At 33.6% G+C, this 17,500-nt stretch overlaps 1 protein-coding gene across 4 annotated transcripts in view; it reads left to right on the top strand.

Moving 5' to 3' along the window:
• LOC124422691 (putative uncharacterized protein DDB_G0271606) overlaps positions 1-17,500 on the top strand; it is a 105,729-nt gene that overhangs the window by 38,188 nt on the left and 50,041 nt on the right. The window contains exons 1-2 of one of the 4 annotated variants that reach the window (XM_046959505.1): positions 13,151-13,260; positions 13,508-13,610. The exons of the other annotated variants lie outside the window; for them this stretch is intronic. The gene's annotated coding sequence lies outside the window, so the exon portion shown is untranslated. Of the gene's footprint in view, positions 1-13,150; positions 13,261-13,507; positions 13,611-17,500 lie in introns of those variants that run through there. 4 annotated transcript variants of the gene reach the window in all.

Genomic DNA, 17,500 nt, shown 5'->3' with positions numbered 1-17,500 from the left:
GAGCCTATAAAAGGGTTCGCTCTGTGCGGTTCGTCGTAACAGCGATGGCGGATCTTTCTTTAATGATATTTCACTGACACATCAATATACTCCTTCCGTTTACCATTTCTAATCCAAACAACGATAATTTCAAACGATTAACCATAACTATGTGAATAATTTTAATTATTCATCCTGTTAATTCGATCCCGTGTAAATTAAAAATGTTATTTCATGTGTACCTAAAGTGTACGGTAATGTGTACGGTAAGTGACATATACGCACATACACACATACTTATAAAATAATTCAGAATAATATTATTACCATTATTATCGTTATTATTATTATTATTATTATTATTATTTGTTTATTTATTTATTTGTTTATTATTATCATTATTATTATTATTATTATTATTATTATTATTATTATTATTATTATTATTATTATTATTATTATGATTATTATTATTATTATCGACGGAAGTAATATTAATACGAAAACAACATCGATACGCTCGAATAAATATTAAACGAAATAGCGTTCGATTAAATCGCAGCTTTGAAATTGGAGAGAGACGATGCTAAAGAAAAAAAAAATAGAAATAATGAGAGAAAGAGAAGAAAAATTATCATTTTCTCGAGGAAATTTCTCTCTCTCTCTCTCTCTCTCTTTCTCTCTTCCATTCTCCCTTTCGTTTACGATTTCTCGTTATTAGCCCGTTATACGCGGCCATCTCCCGCTTTATCCGTCGCAAGAGATGAAAAATAATATCTATGCGAAAAGATTCGTAATGCGATTACGAAAAAAATTGCATCCCCGCGCAAAATTCCGCTGGCAATCTCGATGGTAATTCGTGTCCCGGTGCTTTTAAATGTCACGGTCGACGTTTTCGTTGATATTAAAGTCTTCTCCTTCTCTCTCTCTCTCTTTTTCTCTCATACTTTCTCTCTTTCTTTCTCTCTCGTATTCTCTTCTTACGACTATTTTTTATCGAGTCATTGAAACATGAAAAATTAATAATATTCATTGATTTTTATCGAATTATTAGCAGGTAAGATAGAGAGGGGAAAAAAAAAAAGAATATAAAAGAGAAAAGAAAAGAGAAGAAAGATTTGATCTTACGTAATACGTAATATTTTAAAGTTTTCAAATAAAACGAAACGATTGAAAATATTTTTTTTTTTCTCGATTTTTATATACGTCAATCGAAATGAACGAAGCGACGTTAGAAAAGCGAATGACTTTAAGTTTGATCGATTGTTCTTGCTTTTATTGTTTGTATTGTTATTGTTGTCGTTGTTGTCGTTGTTGTTATTATTCTGGTTGGTTAATGTACGTCGAACAGAAAAGCGTGCGTGAGTTTTAGTTGAAACAGCGTAAGTATGCCAACGCACGGTCAACCAACCGTGTCCGGTAATACGCACTATACAAAGAGTATGTATGTATATATGTATTTAAAAGTTTCTCGTTGGCCTGGCACAGATTGTGAAAGGGAGGAGGCACATGCTTCTAGAGAGAGAGAGAGAGAGAGAGAGAGAGAGAGAGAGAAAAGGATCGGAATGCCACGTCTGCGAATAGAATTATCCGATTGTTCGATCGAAATTATTCAACCGAGTGACGATGTGAATCACGTCATTAACATTTTGATCGAATTTTTTTTTTTTTTTTTTTTTTTTTTTTTTTTTTTAATTAATATAGTCTACGACCAACTTTTGTCTTTCTTTTTTCTTCTTTTTAATTCCTTCCTTTTTCTTCCTTCTTTTTTCTTCCTTCTCACGGTTAATAAACAGATATCTTTACACGGAGAGAAATTCCTTTATCTTTATGTTTTTTAATCGTTTTATCCCTTCAGTCAGTTTTATCTCTCCTTTTCTCGTTGTCGTAGACAAACGTGAAGAAGAAGAAGAACAAAAAAGAAAAAAAAAACCAAGAAAAGGAAAAAAATAAAGAAAAGAAAAAGGATAGAGGGATAAAATTACTTGGACCATTTGAAAGCACTTAAAATAATTAACGCGGGGGAAAATTTTATTAATTATTCAAAACGAGGTTATATTCATATTTAAAGCTAACGTATATTTAAATATACGTATGTCGCGTTGTAATCGTACGAGTGAAATCCAAAGTCTTTTAATCCGTGTATATGAAAGAGAAAGAGAGAGAGAGAGAGAGAGAGAGAAATTGCGTTAGAGAGTGAAAGAGAGGATATTTTCTAGTAAAGTAGATGGCATATAAAATGACCGCATGCACATATATCTCAAAGGAAGGTAGAAAAGGGCCTCTCTTTCCCTTTGCCTAAGCGTATTTTGCATAACATTATGGGATTGCACGAATATTTATTTATGCATACGCTCTCTTAAGATGAATAATTATACGAGACTTCGCCGCTTTAATGGCGAGAGTACGCCCGTTGAAATTTACGCGACGCTTGGAAAAACCATTTCTGTTTTTATCCGACATTTTCTTTTTTTACTTCTTACTCTCTGTCTCTCTCTCTCTCTCTCTCTCTCTCTCTCTCTCTCTCTCTCTCTCTCGTTCTCAAATAGAGAAAGAGAGAGAGAGAGAGAGAAAGAAGAAAAATAAATTAATTAATTAATAACAATAATAATAATAATAAAAGATTGATCTTAATAACCATAAAAAAAAGAAGAAGGAGAAGAAGAGAAAAAAATCCTTTGTAATTCTCTTCTTTATTTTTTTTTTCTTTTTCTTTTTCTTTTCGTTTCTTTTTTCAATAAAGATTTTCAATGCGTCTTACGTGAAAATAAAAATAAAAAAAAGAAAAAAAAAAAAAAGAAATAAAACGAAATAATTTAAACGAACGTGAAAACGTATGCTTAATCGAAAAGTGTCGTTAAATCAGTTACCCTTGTGTTTACCAGAAATCCCCAGGATGCATTAACAGGAATGCGTGTTAGAGAGAAAGCACGATAAACAGAAGGAATGTGTAAAGAAGAACAAGTTTTCTATTTGTATGAGGAGTAATAGTAACAGCAGTAGTAATAGTGACAATAATAATAGTAGTAGTAGTAGTAATAATAATAGTATTAGTAGTAGTGATAGTAAAAGCGTTATCGTTACTTGTGTATCTTACTATGTATCGTCCGGTTTGCAAACTGTCTATATGTTTACCGAAAGAGACTTCCAAATAAATGCATCCTCTGTTGCATATGTATACAGTAAACTATACATCGTTACTACATATCGATAACTACTCTCTTCTCTTCTCTTTCTCTATTTTTCGCTCTCTCTCTCTCTGTCTTTTATTGTTCTTTTTTTTTCAATATGCGATCGTCCATGTGTGCTTTATTTCAAATGAACGTTTGCTCTGATTATTCGTACGATACGAGCAATCCGACACGGATTATATCGATGTGTGTCGATCGGTACAACTATACTCTATATTGATAATCTAAAAAAACAAAAAAAAAAAAAAAGGAGAATAACAAGTGGAAGAAAAAAAAAATAGAAAAAAAGGAATCGAGCTTTTTCAATAATCGATGAGAAAAGAAAAAAAAAAAGAAGAAGATAAGAAGAAGAAAGGAAAAGAATTATTTCAAAATGATTGCGAAATAATAATAAATTGGTGTATTTCGAAATACATTGGAAATATTATTTTTTAAATTAAAAAAAAGAAAAAGAAAAAAAATTACTCCGTAATTATTCGAAATGATAATATATAATAAACGGTATAACTCGAAATACTTTTTAGTATTATTATCTCATAAATGAAAAAAAAAGTGAAAAGAAAAGAGAGAGAGAGAGAGAGAGAGAAAGAATAATCTTTCATTAAAATAATATTAGATATTTGGTAAATATTTGTATCGGAAAGAAAAATCGTCGAAAAAATTCCATGAAAACAGAATCGTTTGTCGGCTCTTAAAGGTACATAAAAGCGACATCGTGTTGCCTGAAAAAGTGGTAAGTACTTTTAAGTTAGGGATCCGATCTTGAGTTTTTATGGCCGTGGGAAAAAAAAAAAATGTGAAAGCGATAGAAGCGAAAAAAAGTACAAACCGTGTGCCCTTGTGGGTTAGTACTTAGGTACCTGTTTCCTAAATCCGACGACGACGTCGGTAGTCCTCTGTATGTCCTCCTTCAAGAAGAAAGGAAGAGGGCCACGTTCCTTTCTGACATTATCCAGACGCAAAGTGCCATTGACAATAAGCTTGCTTCTCAATGGGGCAGGGGGCAGGAGACAGGGAGAGAATAGGGTAAGGAATTCTACAAGGTGGACGACTTTTTACGACTTTGTTTCTTTTTTTTTTTTTCTTTTTTCTTTTGTCTCTTCGTCAATCGTCATGAATGACTCTTTTTTCCTTGAACCGACAAAATTATCTACGATGAAGAAGAAGATCTTGTCTCATTTTCGAAAGGATACTATTTCTAAGTTGAAAAAAATTTCGCACGCAAATATATCATCTATCTTCTAATTTAATCATTGTAATTTATTAACGAATGAATCTAAGTAATCTCTATATCTTTTGAAGGCGTATCGTGGATCAATATCCAATATGTTCGATATTATCTCTTATCTGTGAAAGAATAAAAAAAAGGATTGAAAAGGAATATTTCATGTTGTCGTTGGGATTTAATATTTTAAAATGTAGAAATAAAATCATTCGTTGTGGAAAAATTTTTAAAACGAAACTGCCATCCGAGAGAATAGTTTTTATAAGTTTGAAAGATTAAAATAGACAAATCTTTTCTATCTTCGTACGTAAATATTATACATATTTCGAAATGGATCGAAATGAATTTATCGAAATATTTTTCAACGGTGATAAATTTTACCAATTGATTAATCTTCTAAATGTTATATAAATTGATCGCAATTAAATCTTCATTATTGATTGATCAAGAAAATAAGATGACATAGACGACTGTTTCGGTGATCGACCTTGACAAAAGGGTTGTCCTTGTTTATCAAAAGCCAACGAAAAACAGCTTCTCTCGCGGTGACTGATAACAGCAGGAGACGCGAGCGCGAGAGATGCATTATTATATCAAGGGTTTACTCGGCCATACAATTTTCCAGGGTGAATTTAAATGCATTACATTCTTGGTACGCTCGGCAGGAGATTGCATTACGAAGTTAGCAAGCAGAGAGCGGATGTATATGAAATTTTCGTTTCTACCATTCGCTAGAGAGAATGTCCTGCCAAGCTTTCTTGTCTCTCTCTCTCTCTCTCTCTCTTATCTCTTTCTTTCTTGCATACGAAAAATAGTTATTTATGTATGACGTATGTTTCAACCTTTGTTATTGTGTATACATTTTACGATACTATAAAAAAAATTTTTCTTTATTTCTTTCTATTCCTATTATTTCTTTACTCTTTCTTCTTCTTCTGCATTTCTTTCTTTTTTATTTTATTTTATTTTATTTTATTTTATTTTTTTTTTTTTGAATATACAATGTTCAACAATATCTTTTTTCCTTTATGTTTTTCCTTTTATCCCTTATTACTTCTCTGGTCTCTCTTTTTCTTCCTCTTCCTCTTTGTTCGTCTTCTTTTCTTCTTGTTTGTCTGTTTTTTTTTTTTTTTTTTTTTTTTTTCAAATACACGAAGAAAGAATCGAATCCCCTTTTTCGTAACAGAAAGTAACATCGAGGAGACGATAAATCAACGTTCGTTGTCTCGTCGTCATCATCGCGATCGCACGTCTCTCTTATGGCGTTCACAATTAGTAATATATCATTTACATCCTTCCCACGTGCGCTATCTACCGAGCGTTACCTATAAACCTGATATATATATATATATATATATATATATATATATATATATATATATCAATATCACCACTCCTTTCGAATATTCGATTACGTTCGATGCAATTAATCTCTTTCGTTTTCGCGATAGTCATATTATACCTAGAGCGTGGTTTTATAATCAATTTAGCTATCGGGAAGGGAAAGGAAGACGGTGATAAAGAATGAAAAAGAAGGAAAGAAAAAGAAAGAGAGAGGAGGAGAGTGGAAGAAGCGAGCGAGAGAGAGAGAGAGAGAGGAAGAGAAATGAATCGTAGTGCGTCTCATTGGTGAACATCGAATTTATAGATAATCGAGTGAATAGATGAAGACAGAACATATGTATGTGTATGTGTATGTATGTTGCATACGTTTAATGGTGATGAGTCGATGGGGGATGGGTAGAGAAAGGAGAAAGATAGTGGTATTACACACAGAGAGAAAGAGAGAGAGAGAGAGAGAGAGAGAGAGAGAGAGAGAGAGAGAGAGAGAGAGAGAGAGAGAGAAAATCACTTTTTCCAGTCGCTCGAATGCGTAGTTAATGGCGATTTAATGGACTGTAAGGGAATGCTGACCCGTCCCAATGGCCAATGTGTCAATATCGATCGAAAGGGCATACACATACGTGTATACGTACACACAGAGAGAGAGAGAGAGAGAGAGAAGGGGGCCAGCTTGGTAGGTGGAACGTGTGGCATTCGTGGGCCGTGCCCATGGAAAATTTATGTACGTGGCTAACTATGGAGTAACGATCACCTATCTCTCGCTTCCGGTCTTCTCTCGATATTCGGCTCTCCAGCTGTCGTCGTATTCTATCCTACTATTCGCGTTATACTACACGTTATGAGTACTCGATGATAGAATAGTAAATACAAATATATATATATATATATATAGCTATTGATTTTGAAAGTGGGCCATGTCCATCGTATGAAAAAATATAGTTAAAATTTATTCTTATCACAAATTAACAGAATTTATATTTTTTATTTAAAATAAATTTTATTTTATTTGTATATAAAAAAAAAAAAAAAAAAAAAAAAAAAAAATAAGAAAAAAAAATAAAAATAAAAATAAATAAATGTACGCCCCAATTTCAAAATCAATAGAAATGAATTTTCGTTCGGAGATGAATCGATCGATTGAATATATATGTATCGATTGTAATCGATATTCGATATATTAGAATTATTTTCTTCGATCGAATTATTTCATTGGATTTCATTGGAATGAGAATCATTCTTATATTAATGGGATATATTTATTACAACTAATAATATTATTTATATCGAGTAGTTTTGATAAAGACCTTACGATGATTCACATAGTACTAGAGATCTTATATGTATTTACTTATTTATTTATTTACATTCTTTTTATTGTTTCTTATTATAGTTCGTATTATTCTTTCGATCTACGATTTAGATCTTGTTTTTGTCGTTGTCGGTTTTTTTCTTTTGTTCTTTTTTTTCTTTTCTCTCTCTCTCTCTCTCTCTCTCTCTCTCTCTTTGTATCTATTTCTTTCTTTCTGGATTTATAAACATATATCTAGGAATTAATTTATACATACATACAGGCATACATCGGATCCATCCAAGGAGGATGTAATACTTATTTACTTGTCGTCCCAGAATCTACAAATCATAGTCTATTATAAATAGAAGGAAATGTACGATTGAATGGTAGTTCTCCATTGCATAATCATCCTGTTTCCTGGAAGGTAATACCAGAGCTTGTCACGAAATACCCTTGTCCCTGTCGCAACATACTTCGATAGTCGGTGAAGTTGAGTTTGGTAATTGGTCCAATTAGAGTATTCGCGAAGTAGTCACTATTCCACTGGATATTACCATATTTTCGAGAAAGGATATACATACATACATACATACATATATATATATATATATATATATATATATATATATATATATATATATATATATATAGACGTATGTATAACGTTTCCAAATGGAAGATATATAAATAGAGAAATTTCAATTGTTATTACGCGAGAGTTGTATTTTTAGTATTTAACCGTTATCATATTTTATAAATACAATTCTATTATATATATATTTTTCCCTATATCGTTCGTGGAATTTTGTTTGTGACAGAGAAATGAGAGAGAGAGAGAGAGAGAAAGAAAGAAAGAGGGAGAAAGAGAGAGAAAAAGTTTGTGGAGAGATCTATGCTAGAAGGGCCAAAAGGTTCTACACGGTACAAGTTTGCACGATGAATCAAGCAAGCGTCGGTGCAACGCTATCCTACAGTTTCAGGCTTTCGTGCGTCTGATTGCGCGTTGTCGTTATTGTTGCTATTGTCGCGTCTCTATGGTAACCCCCGAAGCCCTTGTTCAATACACGGTGAATTATGAGTAAAGTCAGTGCCGGTTACGATGGCGACGATGGTGTAGAGAAAGACCGATATATAGCGTTAGAGAGGGAGAGGGAGAGAGAAAAAGAATTATGTTGCGTTCAGGTAATAATACCTAATCACGCTATCTCAGTATAGTTTTTCGAAGGAAAGAAAGAAAAAAAAAAAGAAAAAGAAAAAAAAAGAAAAAAAAATACAGAAGGAAGAAAATAAGGGAAAAAGAGAAGGAAAAAAGATAAACGAATTCCAAATGTAATTTAAAATAAATCCGTCGTATCTTAAAAGGATTTATCGATCGTCCCATAACGTATGTATGTATATCGTTATCTTGTTTAATTTCTACCTTTTAACATCTTACGTTCTTTAAACGAACGAATGATTAACGATGTTAATTATAATTCTAATCAAGATTTCTAATTCGCTTTTAGGATCTAATATATCCTCAATGGTGCATTCACCATTCTCCATTCACCACCAGAATAATGCTAATAGTTTAATTATTTATTCTTTGAAATAGAATATCCTCTGAGCAATGAGGATTCTCGGGTTTATTGAGAACGGGAAAATTACTTAGTTATTCTAATTCGACTTAGATATACATACGTGAGAAGTATATATATATATATATATATATATATATATATATATATATATATTCCTCGAAGCAACACCGTGGAATGAACGAGACGATGCGAGTCTCTTTGATCTTCCGATGCATTATTATTATTATTATTATTCACTTATCTCTTGGGAATGAATAATATTAAAATTATATTCGTGAGGTTATCTCTTATTTATTTTTAGATAAAAATGGAAGTCATATATATATATATATAATACTTTTTTTTTATCTTTATCTTTGGTGTAGGAGCACGCATTTTTGTGTGTGTGTGGGATGCCAAAGAAAATACGTAGAAAAAAATACGTAAAAGATAAATAAAAACAAAAAAGGAATGAAAAAATTTAAGCTTCGAATTCGTGATGCTTTTTCTCTTGATAAAGCACATGGCTTAGCTTGAACGACGACGACGACGAATAAGAAGAAGAAGAAGAAGCTGTAACTCGAAGATTCGAAGAAAACGTAGTACCTACTCGTCTCCAGGCGCTCGCTAGCGCCTTAAACTGGTAAAGGACATATCCGTCTGGCATGAATGGGGTTTCTTGTTTCGAAAAATAAAGGTACCACGGACTGTCGTAGTAAAGAATACTCGAGGGTATAATGCTCATCGTGAGAAAAAAGAAAAAAGAAAGAAAGAAAAAGAAAGAAAAAAGAAGAAAAAAAATAAGGAAAAAAAAAAAAAACAACGAAAAAGCAAATAAATTGAATCACGAGTTTTCCCTTTTCTCCTATCACGGAGAATTTATTTCTCGTTATATCGAGACTTAAAAAATTATGTAATTACAATAATTAGGATGCATGAGTTACATAGATAGAGATTTGGTTTGATCTGTAAGTAGATAATTTAACTAGGTACTAGGTGGTACCTAGTAGTACCTAGTGGCTAAGTTAGTACGACCCTAGAGATTTGTACGTTCTCTTTGAGATCTTTAAGAGAGAGAGAGAGAGAGAGAGAGAGAGAGAGAGAGAGAGAGAGAGGGAGAAAGAGAGAGAGAGAGATAGGATGTTCGCTTTAGTTCACTTCTTCGTCAGTTTCGGGATTATTACTTCGAAATCGTACCTCGTTAGAAATTCCCTGATGCGGAGACTTAACGGTACATACATACATATATACATATATATGTACATACATATATATATATATATATATATATATGATATATACCTATGTATGTATATATGTTATATATTCGATAGGTGCTAGACGAGAGAGAGCTAAGAAGGTCAGTCGATTGTACTTCGTTGAAAAGCGATACAACAGAGCTTTCCCTTCGATTATACAGTGTAAATAACGATAAACGCATTGTTCCTTATCTCGTGAGAACATTCGACGTTGACCTCAATGGTGTATCGAACCTTGTTACATGGCTAACGGAGCATCGGATTACATAATTATCAACGATCGTTATTATCATACGATAGATAGATTGGTACCAAGGTATACGTATATAAATATATATATATATATATATATATATATATATATATATATATATATGTATTTTGTATACACCTGTGCTAATCCAATAAAAGCACAAAAAAATTATAACAAAATTGGCTTCGGGTTCCTGATTTTCATATTATTCCAAAAATAAACAATCAAATGCATCGAATTCGTAGCGGAATATGTCTATATTCGGTGAAGTGTATCGCGTTTGTGAAAGAGAAAGACAGAGAGGAAGAGAGAGAGAGAGAGAGAGAGAGAGAGAGAGAGGGAGTTCATTTTCAGAATGCATTTCTAAACGTTCCTGCGAGTTCGTTCTCTTTGTAGGACTGTCGAGGGAAGCTCTGCTTTCTAAACCAAATTATAGCATTGCCAAGCGAGGTATTTAGCGCAGTGACAGAAAGAGAAAGAGAACGAGAGAGCGTGAGTGGGGATTGTTGGGGGGAGAGGGGAAGGAAAACACGATAATTCCTTCTTACTTGATTATTCCACATTCTCACGTTAATCGACTGTCAACGTGTATTTGTGAATACTTATCTACCAATACTTTTAAAGAAAATATTATTCGCCCTCCTCCCTCCCTCTCTCACCCCCATACATACTACCTTATCTATATAATATATATATATATATCAGTCTTGCATGCAATCGATTTTCATTTAAATCTAAAATTAAATACGATCGAGAGAATAAAGCCGGAAATAATGAAATAAACAAAGGATGAAGCTCGAAATGTTTCGACGTATTCATGAATTGTTTTTCTTCTTCTTCTTCTTCTTATTATTATTATTATTTTTTTTTTCTTTTTCTTTGTCCTTCTCTTCTTTTTCTTGTTTTTTCTTTTTCTATTTTCTTATTTTCGTCGAAGTTTAAAATTATTGCGAAAAGAATAGAATATCGCGCGTTCTTACTCGTCCTCCTATCTGGACGTGTTTCGCAAATGAATTTAGTTTTCCTTTGGTGTAGAACACTCCAAGATAAAATATCTGATGATACATAGATTATATAGGTAGAAGGCAAGAGTCATGTATGTACGTACGCACGTACGTATGTATGTATGTATGTATGTATGTATGTATGTATGTATGTGTGAATGTATGTATGAATGTATATGTATCCTACGTAGAATTAGAGAGAAATAATTCCTCTGGTATGTTGCGGTTTTGGAGGAACACGCTGATATAATAAATTACATCCGATTTTCTTTCTCTAGTATTTGGAATGGACCAGCAAATGCGGCTTAATATGAATACGTATATATGTATATATATATATATATGTATGTGTGTGTGTGTGTGTGTGTAAGAGACTTTCGAATAAACGAGTACGATCTCGGTTTTTCTATGAAATAACCTAACGATAGATCCTTCGATATCGACTTCAATATCGACATCGACATCGACATCGCCTCGTTCGAGGTTTAATTAAAACGAAACGAAAGTTGGGAACAATTTAAGGAAAGTATTCATGATATTTCGAAATGTAGCCGTGCACGTCTCATCATAGACACCACCATCTCCCTCCCCCTCCTTTGCCCTCCCCAGATCTTCCATCCTCTACACCTAACGTGATAGTGATATTGTCTTTTTTTCTTTTTCTCCTTTTTCCACTTTTCTATTTCTTTTTTTATTCTATTTTTATTTTCCTTCTCTTTCGATCGATCCCTATCGGGATCTCTCTCTCTCCCTTTTTCTTTCCCAATGAAATATATTTCCAATTGGACGAGAAGTGAAATACGAACATATGTGTGTGTACGTAAAAGAGTTTAGACGGTAAATTGAAAACTCTCGGTTCATTGGAGTAAAGAGAGAATGAAAGAAAGAAAGAAAGAAAGAAAGAAAGATGAAAGATCGCATTCATTCGCAAACGGTGCTATTCGCAAAGTAGTCCTATGGTCGTTTACATCCGTACTGGATTGATCCAGGAAGAGTAAGAGAAAAAAAGACGGTGGGAGGAAGACGAAGAAGTAGGAGGAGAGGGAACGGCAATAAGGAGGGATAGTAGTGTTGGTGGTAGTGGCGATGATGGCGTTGGGAGGGGGAGGGGTGGTAGTCGACTCTATAAAGCCGGAAGCCTAGTAATTGGAGAGGACTTGGCGACTCTTGCCCTCTCAGCCTTGTCTGAGCTTCCACCCGCATTCACTTCTTTCTCTCTTCCTCTCTCCCTTTCTCAGTCTCACTCGCCCTCCCCTCCCCTGCCCCCTCCCCCTCTCTTTCTCTCTTGTTCTCAAAGTTTCTCCAATAGGCGCGACAACGTAAAGAGCGCATAATTAACGGATCCACGACAAACAAGCTTCCTTAGTAGATCCCAACTCGTTCTCTCGGGCCCTTAGACTTGATTCACTCTAATACTTCTCCGATTACCGTTTTTCTTAGTCCCCACTTAAAAGTTATGGGAGTTCCTTTGGCGCGATAAGTCTTCTTGAGTTTAAATAATTTCAAAGTTATATATATACATATATATATATAATTAGTACTATATGGACTATAAATATAATTTAATATATATATATATATATATAAAGAATCTAGACTCACGCTTATATATGGGCGTGTTACGGTAGATCATTTCTTTTTCTATTCTTAAAAGGATTTATGTATTTTCAAGGAAGAAAATATTTTACATTATAATGAGAAATAAGAATATTGATATCGGTAAGAGAGACAGAGTGAGAGAGATAGAGAGGGCGGCGATAGTCCAGTAACCAATAAAGATGGCAATCTATTTAATTTGGCTTCTGTCCACGCGATAATATTCCCACCGGTGCTGTCAGTCGAACGCGCTACGTCTGTGCGCCGCGCCAAGTGGCAGAGAAAGGCAGAGGCGGGGCGTTAGAGAGCCCGCTCGGTAAATATCGTTCTATGTCGGCCGTATTCGCCGGCCGGACAACCGAACCTTACCGAACGCTTCCGAGGATCACCGAGATTGGTCTTAGCGTGCCTAGAGCCTCGAGGTACTCGACGAGAGAGCGCAGTTCGTCGGCGAGCGCGGTACCGTCACGTACCGGATTGTTCGACGCCCTCGTGGATCCTTACTTTCTCTATATTTGTTCTACTCTCTGTGTCTCTCTTTATCTCTATCTATCTATCTGTCCGTTTGTTTGTCTATCTCTTTTTCTATCACTTTCTCTCTCACTCTCTCTTTCTCACTCATTCTCTCTCTCTCTCTCTCTCTCTCTCTCTCTCTCTCTCTCTCTCTCTCTCTCTCTCTCTCTCTCTGTATCTCTATCTATCTTTCACTCTCTCATTCTCTATCTCTCTGTTTCTTACACTCTTTCTCTTTCTCTTTTCCTCTTCTTCTCTTTTTTTTTGTGTTTGCACGTGTTACTCGTTCACAGGAGTATTACGATCGTGTTACGTATTATCACATAAACTATATTTATCGATCGCGAGTGAAAATCGATCGAAGATCACGTACGATGATTCGACGCGCGAACAGAGGCAAGATCAACGATTCTTATCGCTCGTTTCTTCTTTTACAATCTATTACTACTACATTTTGTTTTTATTGCTTGAGACATACATTTTTCACTGTCGTTCATTGAAAAGAGTTGCGGATTTTTCTTTTTTTTTTTTTTTTTATTATTTTCTTTTCTTTTTTTTTTCATATTTGAAATTATTGCACATGCGTGTCTTGTTTTTATATGTACATATTTTTAATGTTTTTCGTATGTATATGTTTAAAATGTAATTATTTTAATTTCGCAGTCAACTCTTTCATAATGGATCCCAGCGAGATCTACGATTGTAAAACGTTTGCATGAATCACGCCGAGCGAAGGTTGTAAAAATAAAAAAAGAAAAAAAAAAAGAAAGAAAAAAAAAGAGACAAAAAGAATCGAGGTGTCAGAGATACGCCGGAAATAATTACAACTTTGTTGTGACAAAGAAGACTCACGTTGAGAATTTTTCAACGTTTAGATAGAAATCTAGGACGGTTGGACCTTCAACGTTTTATCTCAATCGTTTCGTAGATCGATGATTTCACGAGGGTTTCTTTAATTAGTTTTACCTTAGCCGATGTAGAATTATCAGATAGAAGACGCAAGTACTTACTTACTTACCCACTTATATTGACCGCAGGATAATGCCATCCGTGCAACTTTACGGTTTAAAAGTCTCGAACTCTCTTGAATGTCCTTCTACAATCGAAGCCATTTGCAAGTTTAGTGACAGACGACAATTCACCGGATATCTGACTGTGTCTAGCTTAAGAGTGATTTATCGACGTTCCTACGATTCCATAATGGCATAGATAGAGGTAGTACTCTCGAACGAAACGAATATTATATCTACGGAGAATTCTCGAAATTCGTTTTTTTTGTTCTTTTGTTTTTTAGTATTAAAAAAAAAAAAAAAACAGGAAGAAGAAAGAATAGAAGAAGAAGAAGAAAATCTAAAATAAATAAATAAATAAATAAATAAATAAATAAATGAAAGATAGATAAGTACTTCGAAAAGAGAACCGATAGAAATTCGCGTAAGAGAAATAGATGATGGGAGGCCCCCTTCCCCTCCCCTCCCTATTAGATATCTGTAATGCATTGCACGAGCGTTAGATATCCTTCCAAGTAAAGGCACGCGAGATCGAACTTAACGTGTTCTTTTTGATCTTCTATGCGAGTAAGGGAAAGCAACTTTTACGATCGAGTATATCGTGATCGATACACGCCGGAGACTCCGTTAGGAAGACAAGAAAACGCCGGACGCAGCGTTCATCGAAGCGTTCTAAGAAAACCGAGAGAGAGAGAGAGAGAGAGAGAGAGAGAGAGACTGCGTTTTCTCTACCCCTATAGAATTATTATCCTACATATCGTGTTATACCTCTTTATATTAGATTCATACAACCAGGAACCATCTCTCCTACTAAGAAAGAGTCTATTAACATTTTTTTTTCCTTTTCTTTTTTTCTAATTCGATTATCATAAACTACGTTCGTTCCGCATATTTATTCATTTTTCTTTCCTTTTTTTTTCTTTTTTCTTCTTTTTTTTTTTTTCTTTTCTTTTTTTCTTAGAACTGGTTAACTCAGTTCTTACTTGCGAAAGCTTGCTTTTCATCCTACCCAAGACACGACCTAGTCGAGTACTAAAACCGTAAATTAATATTCATCCTTTTTAACACTTTTCAATTTTATATTAAACGCTACTATTACTACTACTACTACTACTACTACTACTATTATTACTACTATTACTACTACTAATATTACTACTCTTTAGCTTTTAATTAGTTCCTTTTTCGTTTCTTTAATTCTTTTTTTTCTTTTTCCCTCTTAATCGCACAGTCATTTACATTATACAATCTTGGTAAAATGTGAAACGCGAAGAGATAAATAGAAATAACGATTCTGTAAAAAAAAAAAGGAAAAAAGAAAAAAAAAAAAGAAAAACGTATTCGAAAGAAAGTCTGCTATTTAATATGAAGAAAAAAAAAAAAAGTAAAAAAAAAAAAAAATAAGGGAGAAAAAAATATTGCTCGTGAGAATTCTCGAGGATATCACTTCGTATAATCTCAAGATTTTCTTTTTTTGCCCTTCCTTTTCCTTTTATCTTTACTTTTTTTTCTTTTCTTCTCCCCGTAGAGAAAAGGAGTGATAATATTAACGTTTTTTCTCAAACTTCTCATATTTTTTTGTTTTTTATCATTTTATTAAAAGTCTCTCGTAAAGGTATAACGTGAAACGAATTAACTTGGCTTAATCGCGTAAAGTATTAGAATGTATTAATTAAATTTTGTAGGAGTATATCTGGTGAGATAGAACAAAAATAGACAGAGAGAGAGATAAAGAGAGATATGTAGATAGATAGAGAGAGAAAGAGAGAGACAGAGAGAGAGAGAGAGAGAGAGAGAGAGAGAGAGAGAATTTACGCCGAGTTTCGAGATCATCGCAAATTTTTAACCGGCAAAATTTAACGATGACGAATGTATATCTCCCACCTCTCTTTTCGTCCATCCAATTTCTGTTCTGACAGAATGCGACGAGGATACTTTTGAGATAATTGTAATAAACACACACATACATACACATCATACATACATACGTACGTACATAAATTCATACATACACACATACATTGATATGTACATACATACATACACATAGGTTTCGAATAGTCGTAATTTCATTTTGTTTGGAAGCTCATTAAATACTTTATCCTTGACTTTTGACTCTGTATGTAACTCCTGTATGTAACTCTGTATGTAACTAATGTTACATACAATTCCAGAAAGGTAGAACGTTTTAGTTTCCGAAAGCATTCTATTCTCTCTCTCTCTCTCTCTCTCTCTCTCTCTCTCTCTCTCTCTCTCTCTCTCTCTCTCTCTCTATCTATCTATTTCTCTCACTCTCTTTTCCTCCTTCTTTTTCTCTTTAGGGACCAAAAATCTGAATGGCACTCAAGGAAGTCAACGTCGTGCTCTACCTATTGTACAAAAGCGTAACGAGTTTGTAAGTTTCTGAGTTTGTCGTCCGAGGTATACGTCAGAACAAATTCTGTAACTGCTTTTGTACGAACGAATGAATGAACGAAAATTTACTGTGAAATAACTCGCTTCGATTTACGAAAGTTAACGATTATAAATCTACATGAGAAGATATAGTGATTAAACGTAGGTGTGAAGAACCAAATAAAAAATGATTAGTTACTTTAGTGATACGAATGTCGAATGCAGATTGAAGATCAACTGTACAACTAAACGATTTTAAAAATCAATTACTCGTTTTCCGAACTATTTTTGGATCAAGCTTTTTTCTCCTTCTCCTTTTCTTTTTCTTGTTTTTCTTTTCTCTTCTTTTTTCCACTCCTCCCCCGCGCCCCTCCCTCTTTTTTCAGATTGCGAAACCACAAGCTTAGGAACTTTTTTACGATTTGAACCAAAAAAAAAAAAGAAAGAAAAAAGAACAAAAGAAAAAGAAAGAATTAACCCAAAAACGTTTTCTCGGAAAAGAGAATGAATCTAATAGATTTTTAAAAATCACTTAGGGTATCTCCGATTTTGATCACGTAATCGCATACTTAAATTATTATCTATTGATTTTACTGCGAATTAATTGTTCGAGAAAAAGAGAGAAAAAAAAAAAAAAAAGAAAATAATATCGGAAGTAATTTCGAAAGAGAGGAAATTTCATAGAACACTTCGGTAAAAAATTTTTATGATCAAATATGTAAATTACAATCATTATGCGATTCGTGGATTTTGATATTGTACGTGGAATGAGGAAAAAGGGGGATGTGATGTTTAATGAAATTTTCGTAGCTACGAGAAGAAATTTATTTTTCTATTCTGTTCGTTTCTTTTCTTTTCTTTTTTGTTCTTTTTTTTTTTCTT

The sequence above is a fragment of the Vespa crabro genome, chromosome 3 (assembly GCF_910589235.1).
Source record: "Vespa crabro chromosome 3, iyVesCrab1.2, whole genome shotgun sequence".
Lineage (NCBI taxonomy): Eukaryota > Metazoa > Arthropoda > Insecta > Hymenoptera > Vespidae > Vespa > Vespa crabro.
This window is presented reverse-complemented; position numbering and strand designations above follow the sequence as displayed.